At 40.4% G+C, this 14,603-nt stretch overlaps 1 protein-coding gene across 2 annotated transcripts in view; it reads left to right on the plus strand.

Moving 5' to 3' along the window:
* Positions 1–14,603, plus strand: part of LOC133419447 (fatty acid synthase-like) — an 81,244-nt gene that overhangs the window by 7,665 nt on the left and 58,976 nt on the right. The window contains exon 1 of one of the 2 annotated variants that reach the window (XM_061708636.1): positions 2,749–2,919. The exons of the other annotated variant lie outside the window; for it this stretch is intronic. The gene's annotated coding sequence lies outside the window, so the exon portion shown is untranslated. Of the gene's footprint in view, positions 1–2,748; positions 2,920–14,603 lie in introns of those variants that run through there. 2 annotated transcript variants of the gene reach the window in all.

Here is a 14,603-nt window from a genome sequence, read left to right on the forward strand (position 1 = left end):
TCACTGACATTTTATTGAATGTAATCTGTTAATTGATTTGTTTTGGTTCTCAAAAAAAATAAAAAAAAATAGGTGAAATGGAAATTCAGATAGAACATAAGATAAGATAATATAATAATTTATTGATTCCCAGAGGGGGAAATTCGGGTTTTTATTTATTTTATTTTGTTTTGTACATGTAAAACACAACAATTAAAGAGAACGATAAGAAAACAAAACAAAAAACAGAGAATTTCATACTTTAGCACTTAATATCTTAATATTATATATATATATATACCGGTATGTATATATATATATATATATATATATATATATATATATATATATATATATATATATATATATATATATATATATATATATATATATATATATACACATACACATATATATATATATATATATATATATATGTGTATACATATATATGTATATGTATATATACACATATACATATATATGTATATGTGTATATACACATATACATATATATGTATATGTGTATATGTATATATACACATATACATATACACATACATATATAATAATAATAATGACTTGGATTTATATAGCGCCCTTCAAGGCACCCAGAGCGCTTTTACAGAGATCATTATTCATTCATACACATTCTCTCTGGTGGTGGTATATACTGTATATATATATGTATATATATATATATATATATATATATATATATATATATATATATATATATATATATATATATATATATATATACATATATATATATATATATATATACACATATATATATATATATATATATATATATATATATATATATATATATATATATATATATATATATATATATATACATATGTGTGTATATATATATACACACATGCATACATACACATATAATTTGCTGCCCATTTCTGAACATAAATATAAACAAATTCACCCAATAGTGTTTAGGCCCCTAGTTTTTTTTTTTTTTTTACAATTCATTGTTTGGATGTATCTAAAATATGACATTTATGATCAAAATACCACTTTTAAAAGCGTTTAGGCCGCATAAGCCGGTGTTGTAACCTTCTATTGTGGTCTGTAATTCGGCTTCGCGGGCCACGTGGTTCGGAGCAGACAAAAACGCTGTTGCGTCACGGGGGGGCGTGGCTCAGAACTACGTATCCGCCCCATGGAGCTGCTGCCATAGACATGTCTATGGCTGCTGCGATACGTCAACGTCGCCCGCCATATTGGATGAGGCAAGACTACTAAGTAACATTTGAACCATTTTTCAGACAACAAAATAAGACGATGACGTGTCTACAGAGCAGCAGTAACAGCTTTTATTGTCTGAAAAATGGTTCAAATGTTATTTTATTGTCTGAAAAAATGGTTCAAATGTTATTTTATTGTCTGAAAAATGGTTCAAATATGTTATTTTTTACTTGAAGAATTTTAATATGTTTGTTGATGAGAAAATATGTTTCTCTATTTTTCTTATTTTTGTGAGGGGGGATATATATTGTTTTTCGGCACTACCTTGTTCTCTATAGCTGATATAACATGAATTACTCCTATGTGGGATCAATAAAGTTCTTATTTTTGCCATCTGAGAAAATTAAATATATTATATTTGGTGCCTAACTGTTTCCCAAGTATATTAGTATACTTGGCATGTGCATATGGAACTGTGGTGACTCTGGAACAGTTTGGAGCAGGAAATGAAACAAAGTATTAACATAAATCTGTTTAAAAAGAGATACACATTTTTTTTTATAAACAGGAAGAGGAAATGGATCAACGAGGAGTGTGAAAAACAAATAAAATAGGGGAAAAAAGGTATACTATACTTGCTTAAGATATGTTTAGATATTAATGTGGATATTTATGTAGTATATTATATGTTGACAGGGATAGTTATAATTATGTAATATATGTTATATATTTATTAGGTATGTAGCATATATATATTTATAGGGATATTTATGTAGTTTATATAGTGTATATTTATATAGATTTATATAATATTTGTATTTTCTATATATTGATACAATATTTATGTAATATTTATATTTTCTATATACTTATATGGATAATTATGTAGTAATAGGCCTGCTTACGTAGTATTTATATAGACTATATTTATATGGATATTGTGTATATTATGTATATAATATATACATATATAATATAATATAACATATAATATAATATAAGATATAATATAAACAATACTAGGAACTAGGAAAAAGTGTATACTTCTTCCTATAGGCCTATGTGAATATGATGATGTTACTGTTTTTATTAAATATATACATGTTCGAAATAAAAAATACATTCATTCATTCATTTAATTTAATTCATTGGTGTGTGTGTGAATGAATAAATGAGACGTAAAACGTACATTTCTTTGTAAAAAGGCGCCTTATGAAAATAAGTCCATTCACTTGTATTAGTTTTACAGCGCAGTCTTGCCACATCCAATATGGCGGCGTCGTTGACGTATCTCAGCAGCTCCGTGGGGCGGATACGTTTATACTGTACGTCTCTGTACCAACCCTTAGCGAGCTTCACCGCCGCAGACAGACAGACAGCAGCGTCTCCTCCGGGTCTGAACCGGCTCCGGTGACCTGCAGTAACCCGACTCCGCCCCCTTAGTGACGTCAGCGTGGGGGGCGTGGTCAGGCTCCGCTGAACTGCAGTAACCCGACTCCGCCCCCTTGGTGACGTCAGCGGGGGCCTCGCTGTGATTGGCCGGCGCTGTGAAGCGGCTGTCAGCCCATGTGGCGTGGCCGCCGCACACAGCACAGCGCGCATTTAAATTCATCACAGCCCCGCAGAACCGAGCCCAACAACCCGAACCCGAGAACCGAGCCGGCACTGCAGCAGCAGCTGGGACGCGGAGCTTTAATTCAGGATTCCAGGACAGGTGACACCCAGCAGGTGAGGCGCGCGGCCGCGGCGTGGCCGCGGGGGCGCGCAGGCCGCTTATCTCTGTTTATCTTCATCACGACCAAACCTGCAGGATTACAGCCGGATTTCTTACCATTTCTGCTCAATTTTCTGCTCCTTTGCCAAAAAATACTACAATTTTACTGTGTTTTACTCCCTAAACCACTTTTTGCCTGGCTTTTATTGTAAATAAGAATGTTTTAAATGACCTGCCTGGTTAAATAAAGGCCAATGACTGAATAAATATCAAATTAAGCGATATAATTGTATTTTTTTTCTCTTTTTTTTTCAATTTATCTCTTTATTTAATGCAATTCATGTCATGGGTATTTTATTTTGAAAGATCAAATATTAAACATCTCATATTATCAATTTTACATCGTGCAAGAAATGATTGGCGTGGCAATCAAACTTTGAAAATCCACTGTGCGCATGCGCAGAACCACAAAGTAGCATTTCTCGGCAGGGAGCAGAAATTGGCAGAACACCTGAGTCCCAGGTCTGGTTCTGATGTGGTCCAGAGTCCTGGTTCTGGTTCTGATGTGGTCCAGAGTCCTGGTTCTGGTTCTGATGTGGTCCAGAGTCCTGGTTCTGGTTCTGATGTGGTCCAGAGTCCTGGTTCTGGTTCTGATGTGGTCCAGAGTCCTGGTTCTGGTTCTGATGTGGTCCAGAGTCCCTCAGAACCACCAGGTCCAGGTACCGGGACCGTCTGCTGAGTCACCATCCACCATGACCCGGTTCTGGGCCTGCAGGGAGGTTCTGAGGTTCTGGTTCGGTTCCAGGAACCTTTTCATGGGAAGTTCAGATGAGGAATCTTGGACCGGGTCCAGTCTGGAACCGGGCCAGGAGAAGCAGCGACAACTTGTGTCATTAATTTGAAAGTTTTAGTGATTAAAGGCCGGGCTTTTATTCTGAAAACAGGTTTTTTCTTGCTTTAACATATATAAAGTGGTCCTCCCCTCAGTAACTCAGAGAAGGAGGAAAGAAACCAGATTCTGCAGAGTCTGTACAGCCGCCCCGGATGATCCGTCCAGTGTGATGTGGATCTACGAGACATTCAGATTCTGCTCCTGTCGTTACGTAACGACGATGCATGAAACCACAACTAACTCTGGCCGGAAACAACAACAACTCCGCCAGTTGAAATGTCGAGAAAAAAGTCGAAATGTCGATTAAAAAAAGTCAAAATGTTGAGAAAAAAGTTGAAATTTTCTAGAAAAAAAGTCGAAATTTAGATCAAAAAAGTTGAAATTTCAAGAAAAAAGTTGAAATGTCGATCATAAAAGTTGAAATTTCAAGAGAAAAGTCGAAATGTCGAGCAAAAAAGTTGAAATTTCAAGAAAAAAATTTAAATGTCGAGCAAAAAAGTCGAAATGTCGAGCAAAAAAGTTGAAATTTCAAGAAAAAAGTTGAAATGTCGATCATAAAAGTTGAAATTTCAAGAGAAAAGTCGAAATGTCGAGCAAAAAAGTTGAAATTTCAAGAAAAAAATTGAAATGTCGAGAAAAAAAGTCGAAATGTCGAGCAAAGAAGTTGAAATTTAAAGAAAAAAGTTGAAATGTCGGGAAAAAAAAGTCAAAATTTCTAGAAAAAAGTCAAAATGTCGAGAAAAAAGTTGAAATGTCGAGAAAAAAGTCAAAATGTCGAGATTAAAGGGGACCTATTATAAAACAGGTTTTCTCTTGCTTTAACATATATAAAGTGGTCTCCCCTCAGCAACTCAGAGGAGGAGGAAAGCAACCAAATTCTGCAGTGTCTGTACAGCCGCCCAGATGAGCCGTCCAGTGTGATGTGGATCTACGAGCCAATACGATTCTGCTGATTTTTCTTACGTATTTTTGTTACGTAACCAAAATGCAAACCACGCCCACAACTAACTCCGTGTCATAAACTGCATGCGAGCGTCCGACTATCGCGTCGCACTGCGTGACATTGGACGCTCTCTGTCCACACTGAAACCGTTAATATGCAGTTCTGTCATTAATTGTTGTTCAACTCTAAAAGTTGGATTATAGTTCTGCGTTAAATCAACGCAGAGCCTACGCCGCTGCCGTGACGCCATTGTGAACCCTTCAGACTTTTCCACAACTAGCTGCTTTAGTTTGGATAACCACGATGCTAACTAACGTTACTGGCACCTTCATTCTAACCCAGGGTTGGGCAATCCTGGTCCTCGAGGGCCGGTCTCTTGCATGTTTTAGATGTTTCCCTGCTTTAACACACCTGATTCTAATTAATCATCGTCACCAGCTTGTCATCCAGGCTGCACAATTCTGTTAATGACACAGTCACTTGTATCATGGTGCAATGAAGCAGGGAAACCTGCAGGGACACCGGCCCTCGAGGACCAGGATTGCCCACCCCTGCGGCTCCTGAATGGTTTATCCGACTTTTCCGGTCACTGTGAATCAAAGAGATAAGGACAACTATTGTGCAAAAACCAAAACAAAAAAAATCACACATACACGAAGAAAAGAGCGCTGAAAGTTCACGACTGCTTCACAAACCGGAAATGCGTTGCTACCAAGTAGGGATGGGCGGTATGGACTAAAAAATGTATCACGATAATTTCTGGCATTTATCCGATAACGATAAAAATGATGATAAAAAAAAAATACCAATTCAACTTCATCTTTGTAACTATAAATCTATCTCGCTCTCAGATCCGCCATGTTGTTACACAAAACATCATCAATGGGAATCTTTCTTTCTTTCTTTCTTTCTTTTCTTTCTTTCTTTCTTCTTTCTTTCTTCTTCTTTCTTTCTTTCTTTCTTTCTTTCTTTCTTTCTTTCTTTCTTTCTTTCTTTCTTTCTTTCTTTCTTTCTTTTCTTCTTTCTTTCTTTCTTTCTTTCTTTCCTTCTTTCTTTCTTTCTTTCTTTCTTTCTTTCTTTCTTCTTTCTTTCGTTACGTACATTATGCGTGGATTTAACACAGAACCATAAATCAGTTTTACACAAAAACATCACCAACGGGAATTTATCGTTTTTACCGTGAGATACAAATTCTTACTGTGGGGAATTTTTTTGACGGTTTATCGTGAACGGTAAAATATCGCCCATTCCTACTACCAAAGCGAACCAATCACAGTCCTCTCCGTCTGCGTTGGGTCTTGCGATCTCTTGACGCGTAGTCACAATTTGTGGGAGGTGCACGTCAGGCACGGTGTGGCGTGCAACGTGGGGGCGGCGGCGATTTGTTGCAGAACCATAATCCAGCCTTAACAGGCCATATGATTGTGATGAACTTGCTAACTGCCCTCCCTCAACGGTTTAACAGTAGCTAGAGTACATTAACAGAAGCTAATGGTAAATTAACGTCTGCTCAGCATCCTGACAAAACACACAAAAATAACTGTCAGAAACTTCCAGCTCTCTGTCCATCTCCCTCCAGCAGCTGCCACTTTATTGAGGTTTTTGTAGTGAAATGAGGAGGAATCATAGAGATAACTTCTCATTTCAACTAACTGGATCAGCCGTTCCTCATACATGACTGTTTCCTACAGCGCTTTCAACCGGCTTTCAACGCGAGCGACAGGAAGAAAATAGAAGCAGGTCCGACAAATGTTCAGCTCAAGACGGCGCGCCGCGTCGCTGCGCCGCGTCGCTGCGCCGCGTCGCTGCGCCGCGTCGCTGCGCCGCGTCGCTGCGGCCAGTTAGGACAGTCCAATAGAAAATAGAGCAATGGAATTGATTTTGTCACTGACGCTCGCTCGCATCGCATGCAGTTATTAGGACACGGTGTAAACTCCGCCGGCTGGAGCTTCCGCCATTTTTTCGCGGTGTATCGCGTCATTCAGGCAGCCAATCAGCACATTCCTCATTATCATAGCCCCGCCCACTCAAAATCCTGCATAGATAATGAGGTTAGAGAATAGGAAGATAAAGACATGGCTCAGAGGCTGAATTTCGAATTTATTTAGCAAAAACAATCAAAAGCTTGTTTTTAAGACATTCAAGGCCCTGTTTTAGGGCCTTGAACCAGAACCAGAACCACAGCGGAGATGCTGCAGACTAGCCGCTGATGTAGAAACATTAGTCAACTTTATTAGATCAGAACCTGGACCTGAATATCTGGGTGGTTCTTCTGGTACCATAACCTGATAGGATGGATGGATGATGGGTGGATGATGGATGGGTGGATGGGTGGATGGATGATGGATAGATGGGTGGATGATGGATAATGGGGTGGATAATGGATGGATAGATGGATGATGGATGGATTCAATTCAATTTTATTTATATAGCGTCTAATACAACAGGTGTTGTCTCAGCAGCGGGATGATCGGAGGGGGGGGGGCGTCAGCAGCAACAGCAGACATCCCACGTAGGCAGGTGGAAGCCAGCAATGGGATGACCGGGGATGGGGGGGGGGACCGGGGACCGCAGGCCAGAACGCAGCTCCCGAGGCTCCGGCCTGCAAACATGCACAAAAAAGAGAAAAAAGGGGGGGCGGCACAAGAAACTATATGGAACGATGGACAAAAACGATAGCTATGAGATATTTATAATAAATTAAAAAATGGAAATGGAGAACAGAGGAAGGGAAAAGGAGAGGAGAAGAAGGGTGAGAGGCACCGCCCAGCGGATCATGTCGGTGCCGCAGCATATCTACCGCAAAGCTATATTTGAGACTAACTATTATATAGTCTTGTTCTATAGCTGCAACTATGACTACTGACTCTAACACACTAGAGTTTACACTACCTAGAGATTTACCAAACACCAGCTAGAGGTTTACTAAACACTAACTATAGGCTTTACTAAGCAGAAAGGTTTTAAGTTTAATTTTAAAGGTGGAGGTGGTGTCAGCCTCCTTAACCCAGATTGGGAGTTGGTTCCATAGTAATGGTGCCTGATAGCAGAACGTCCGCCCTCCAAATCTACATTTAGATACTCTAGGAACTACGAGTAAACCTGCACTCTGAGAGCGGAGCGCTCTGCCAGGAACATAAGGCACTATCAGGTCTTGGATGGATGTTGGATGATGGATGGATGGGTGGATGGTGGATGGATGGGTGTTGTTTCTGGTTGCCGTGGATACAGATACTATACGGATACTGGTGAGACGACCCCATGATTCTAACCATAAGATGCTGGAGATGAAGCTGCGGGGTCGTCAGCCAAGCAGGAAATATTATTATTATTATTATTCCTATTATTATTATTATTATTATTATTATTATTATTATCATTATTCCTATTATTATTATTATTATTATCACTCAGAACCTCCGGTGACATAAGAGCAGCAGCTGGGAACCGGTTTGTTCCTGCCTCGAGGCCGCGAGGCTGCGACATGTAGCAGCTCGTCTGCTGCTCCGGTTTCTCCGGTGGTGACGAACTGGAGCAACTGGAGCAGCAGGTTCTGGTTCCTCCAGACCGATACCGTCCCGGCAGAGTTCCCTGCCTGTCGGTAGGGATGGGCTGTATGGACTAAAACATGTATAACGATAATTTCTGGCATTTATCCCCATAATGATACCAATTCAACCTCCATCTTTGTAACTATAAATCTATCTGGCTCTCAGATCCGCCATGTTTGTTACACAAAAGTGTCATCAACGGGAATTTTTCTTTCTTTCTTTCTTTCTTTCAGGCTCATTTCCTTCGTTCCTTCCTCCATTTCTTTCTTCCTTCTTTTTTCCCTTCCTTTCCTTCTGCTCTCTCCTTCCTTCCTTCCTTCCTTCCTTCCTTCCTCTCCTTCCTTCCTTCCTTCCTTCCTTCCTTCCTTCCTTCCTTCCTTCCTCCTCTTTCTTCCTTCTTTTTTCCCTTCCTTCCTTCTTTCCTCCTGCTCTCTCCTTCCTTCTTCCCTTCCTCTTTTCTTCCTTCCTTCCTTCTTCCTTCCTTCCTTCTTTTTTCCCCTTCCTTCCTTCTTTCCTCCTGCTCTCTCCTTCCTTCTTCCCTTCCTCTTTTCTCCCTTCCTTCCTTCCTTCCTTCCTTCCCTTCCTTCCTTCCTTCCCTTCCTTCCTTCCTTCCTTCTTTTTTCCCTTCCCTTCCTTCTTTCCTTGTTTTCTTCCTTCCTTCTTTCCTTGTTTTCTTTCTTCCTTCCCTTCCTCCGTTCCTTCCTCCCTTTCTTCCTTCCTTCTTTCCTCCTGCTCTCTCCTTCCTTCTTCCCTTCCCTCTTTTCTTCCTTCCTTCCTTCCTTCCTTCGTTCCTTCCTCCCTTTCTTTCTTCCTTCCTTCGTTCCTTACTTCCTTCCTTCCTTCCTCCCTTCCTTCTTTTTTTCCCTTCCTTCCTTCTTTCCTTCTTTCCTTGTTTCCTTCCCTTCTTTCTTCTTTCTTTCCTTTCTTTCTTTCTTTCTTTCTTTCTTTCTTTCTTTCTTTCTTCTTTCTTTCCTTCCTTCCCTTCCTTCCTTCCTTCCTTCCCTTCCTTCCTTCCTTCCTTCCTTCCTTCCTTCCTTCCTTCCTTCCTTCCTTCCTTCCTTCCTTCCTTCCTTTCCTTCCTTCCTTCCTTCCTTCCTTCCTTCCTCCTAAATCGTGAACGGTAAAAATATCACCCATTCCTAGTGTCGGGACACGTTTCCTGAGCAGAAACCCGGCTCGCTGAGCCGCTCACCTCGCCTTGCGGGCCGGAACCGGTGCGTGTTCAGGTCCAACCCCAGGCCGGGTCGTGGGGTTGACCCCCCGGGTTCAGACCCGTCTCAGACCCGCCGCTGCTCCAGAACTCGTGTTTTCTCAGAACTGAATGGAGCTTCTCTTCTGGTCATAAAGAAGCAGTCAGAGTTCTGCTGGCAGGCGAGCCGGCGTCACGTGGAGTTCTGTAACACGGGGGCTTGTGCTGCTGATTCAGCCGGCACCGATGGTTTCCTGCTGCTTTAAATGATGGTTCCTGCTGCTGTAGCCGAGTCATGGTTCCCTGGTTATGGTTCCTGCTGCTGTAGCCCAGTCATGGTTCCTGGTTATGGTTCCTGGTTCTGCTTTAACTGCTAGTTATGGTTAGGGATGGGCGGTATGGACTAGAAAATTTATCACGATAATTTCTGGCATTTATCCCGATAACGATACAAAAAATGTCTTTCTTTCTTTCTTTTCTTTCTTTCTTTCTTTCTTTCTTTCTTTCTTTCTTTCTTTCTTTCTTCTTTCTTTTCTTTCTTTCTTTCTTTCTTTCTTTCTTTCTTTCTTTCTTTCTTTTTTTTAGGCTCATTTCTTTCTTTTTTCAGACTCATTTCTTTCTTTTTTCAGACTCATTTCTTTCTTTTTTCAGACTCATTTCTTTCTTTTTTCAGACTCATTTCTTTCTTTTTTCAGACTCATATCTTTCTTTCTTTTAGGCTAATTTTCTTTCTTTCTTTCTTTCTTTTAGGCTCATTTCTTTCTTTCTTTCTTTTCTTTCTTTCTTTTAGGCTTCTTTTCTTTCTTTCTTTCTTTCTTTCTTTCTTTTTTCAGGCTCATTTCTTTCTTTTAGGCTCATTTCTTTCTTTTAGGCTCCTTTCTTTCTTTCTTTCTTTCTTTCTTTTAGGCTTCTTTCTTTCTTTCTTTTTTCAGGCTCATTTCTTTCTTTTAGGCTAATTTCTTTCTTTTAGGCTCCTTTCTTTCTTTCTTTCTTTCCTTCCTTCCTTCCTTCCTTCCTTCCTTCCTTCCTTCCTTCCTTCCTTCCTTCCACAAAAACGTCATTAACGGGAATTTATCATTTTTACCGTGAGATACAAATTCTTACTGTGGGGAATTTTTTTGAACGGTAAATCGTGAACGGTAAAATATCACCCATTCCCTAGTTATGGTTCCTGGTTTCTGCTTTAAATGAGGGTTATGGTTAGGGATGGGCGGTATGGACTACAAAATGTATCACGATAACGATACAAAATATATCAATATAAAAACATCATCAACGGGAATTTTTCTTTCTTTCTTTCTTTCTTTCTTTCCTTTCTTCTTCTTTCTTTCTTCTCTTTCTTTCTTTCTTCTTTCTTTCTTTCTTTCTTTCTTTCTTTCTTTCTTTCTTTCTTTCTTTCCTTTCTTTCTTTCTTTCTTTCTTTCTTTTCTTTCTTTCTTTCTTTCTTTCTTTCTTCTTTCTTTCTTTCTTTTCTTTCTTTCTTTCTTTCTTTTTTTCAGGCTCATTTCTTTTTTTTTTCTTTCAGGCTCATTTCTTTTTTTTTCTTTCAGGCTCACTTCCTTCCTTCCTTCCTTCCTTCCTTCGAGAATTTATCGTTTTTACCACGAGATGACTAATTCTTACCATGGGGAATTTTTTTGACGGTAAATCGTGAACGGTAAAATATCACCCATTCCTGGTTATGGTTCCTGGTCCTTCTTTAAGGCCCCGTTTACACGTAGCAAAAACGGAGGCGTTTTTATGCGTTTTGGCCGTTCGTTTACACGAAAGCTCAAAGTCTCCAAAAACTATAATTTCTGAAAACTCCGGCCAAAGTGGAGATTTTCAAAAACTCCGTTTTCACGTTTGCTTGTAAACAGAGAGAAACAGAGATTTAGGCTTCAGAACGTCACATTATGCAACAGAAACGTCACCAGCGTCATGAGTGACACCTGTGTTTACAATTAGTTTGTAACCGTCAATATTTTCTTGTATTTTACCTGTTTTATTTTCTAAAGTCACACTTAAAAGTAACTCCACTTCTCTGTCACTCCAAACCAAAGACTCTCGTTCCGTCTTGGAAGTAACTGGCAGTCCAGGCTGATTTATGGTTCCGCGTTACACCAACGCAGAGCTACGGCGTAGGGTACGCGGCGACGCACACCGTACGTACAGTAGGCTACGCCGTCGATTTAACGCGGAACCATATTATTCAGGCTTCACACGTGTCATTTGTTGACGTTTTTTTCCAGGATTCTGATTGGCTAGCATGACTTTATCTTCTCGTTACACTGCCCCCTGCAGGTTTGGATGCTCATAGCACCTTAACAGCTATTTATGCGGGTTCGTGTAAACAAGGATATTTTTCAAAACATTGAGGGGGAAATATCCGTTTTTGTAAATACCCAGCTGTGTAAACGTGGCCTAAAGGATGTAACGGTTCCTTCTTCTTCTTTAAATTATCCTCATGGTTCCTGCTCCTTCTTTAAAGGGGACCTATTATGGCATCTAATAGCTATTTTAAACAGGCCTTGAATGTCTTATAAACAAGCTTTTGATTTTTTTTGTTAAATAAATTAGAAATTCAGCCTCTAAACCATGTCTTTATCTTCCCATTCTCTAACCTCATTATCTATGCAGGATTCTGAGTGGGTGGGGCTATGATAATGAGGCTCTGTGCTGATTGGCTGCCTGAATGACGCGTCGAAGATGGCGGAAGCTCCGGCCGGCAGAGTTTTTAGCCCAATCTCAATACTCCCCCTACTTTTCTTCACTCGCACTTCTTTTCTTCCCTACCCCCTAAAAAAGAAGGGGGAGATTTTAGGGCACTTGAGATCTAGGGCACTTGGCCCAGGTGCCTGTCCCATTTATCCTACTCCCCCTCGTTTTCATCCCTACCCTGATCAGGAAGCCAAAAGCTGTTTTAATTTCAGCTGTAGCGCTGTTAATATGCCACTTTATTAAGTTTTAATATTTTTTCAGGCGTAAAAGTAACCGTTAAGATCCCCAACCTGGGTTCAGTTTATCCAAATAACGCCTGTTAAGAAATTTGCTCCGAAAATTTCGGAATCAAAGCTGCCTGCCGGCTCGGGAGCTGATTTATGGCTCCGCGTTAAATCGACGCAGAGTCTACGGCGTAGGTTACGGCGTGCGTTGCCGCGTAACCTACGCCGTAGACTCTGCGTCGATTTAACGCGGAACCATAAAACAGCTCCGCTATCTTCACTTCAGCTTTATCTGAAAGTGTGTAAATTACCCAGATAACAGCTTTGTGGTTTCTGAAAACTATTATATCAGAAACATCCAAAACAAATCTGACGAGTCACAGGATTATTTCTCTCTATTTCCCACAAAAAAATGCTTGCTCCCTCGGTCACAATCTGAGACGAGTCTGCCTGTTTGCCTCGGTCGGCGAGTCAAATCGACGCAGAGCCTACGGCGTAGGTTACGTAGCCTACGGCGTACCTTACGTAGCCTACGGCGTAGCTTACGTAGCCTACGGCGTAGCTTACGTAGCCTACGGCGTACCTTACGTAGCCCCACGGCGTAACAGCCTTTACTCCGGTGCGATCTTCGCGAACAACGGACAAATTATGTATGTAAATTATGTACATTCACTGAGTGAATATTATGAAAGTAAAATATATATTTCTCGCTAGAAATGTAATAAAAACGCATTTTTATGCAGAAACTAACTCAAAATATTGATTTATTCACTAAAAAATAAGAAATGTCCGTCATGTTTTTTTTTTTGGATTCAGTCCACAAATGACGGCGAAAAGCATTCTGGGACATTTTTATAACCCCTTGCTCATGAAGTCAGGATGTGAAATCCCTCGATGTGAAGGGGCTATCCTCAGCCCCTCGCCCTCGTTATGCCCCTCCCCCTAGGTGAAAAGAGGAATTGGGACACCACTACCCTCACGGGAACAGGCAAAATTTAGGGGGAGAGATCAAAACGAGGGCGAAGGGGAGTATTTGGACGCACCCTTTGTTGTTGTTCGGGCCAGAGTTAGTTGTGGGCGTGGTTTCACGCATCGCAGGAGCAGAATCTGAATGTCTCGTAGATCCACATCACACTGGACGGCTCATCCAGGCGGCTGTACAGACACTGCAGAATTTGGTTGTTTCCTCCTTCTCTGAGTTGCTGATGGGAGACCACTTTATATATGTTAAAGCAAGAAAAAACCTGGTTTTAATGGGTCCCCTTTTAAGTTGTGTTCATAGTTCCTGCTTCTTCTGTAAATATTGCCGATAGTTCCTGGTTCTCCATTAAACAGTGCTAATGGTGAAAACATTTTGTTTTGTTTTTCAAATCATGCCTATGGTTCCCTGTTCTTTTGTTAATTGTCCTGATAGTGGTGCCCTGTTTTCCTTAAATGATCCTCACGGTTAGCTGTAATTCTGTAAATGGTGCTAAAGGTTCCCAGTTCTTCTAATGTACTGTGGCTAAGAAGTGAAAAACATGTTTATATTTTTAAAATACACTTTTAGAAAACACATTTAAATTCTGAAAACAAGTTTTATATATTTTATAAAACAGGTTTTAGCAAACTGCCGTGTAGCTGAACTACAAGTTATCGTCGCCTCCGGTACTCCAGACCTTTCCTCTCCGTCCGGACCGTCTTTGGTTACGAGTGTTTTTCCAAAAATGTAAACTTTTTGTTGTGTTTTGTGTTTTTAGAAAAATGTAAGTTTGTTTTCAACATTTTATAAATGTAGTTTTTGAAATCTTTTGTCTGAACAAAAGAAAACCACAAAGCGAAATGCTTTGGTTTCCTCAGTCTAAAGCCGGGCAGACACTGTGCGATTATCGACTCATTTTGAGACGATTTTCCAGTCGTGCGACTATTTTTTGGATCGGGCCGGATTTCGACCCAACTGTTGGTCGTGCCTCATGCAGTAAACCTGGGGTAACGACGAGAGATTAACACCTCACGACGAGAGATTAACACCTCACGACGAGCTCCCGATCACAAATCGTGTGCTCGCACGTCTGCCCAGCCAATTCCTTGTCCGATCACAACATTGTCTAATCTTTCTTCATTTATCGCCACACAGAATGGCACAAATTGCTAAAGGCTGATTTATGGTTCCGCGTTACACCAACACAGAGCCTACGCCGTAGGGTACGGCATCGATTT

The sequence above is a fragment of the Cololabis saira genome, chromosome 19, assembly GCF_033807715.1.
Source record: "Cololabis saira isolate AMF1-May2022 chromosome 19, fColSai1.1, whole genome shotgun sequence".
Classification (NCBI taxonomy): domain Eukaryota; kingdom Metazoa; phylum Chordata; class Actinopteri; order Beloniformes; family Belonidae; genus Cololabis; species Cololabis saira.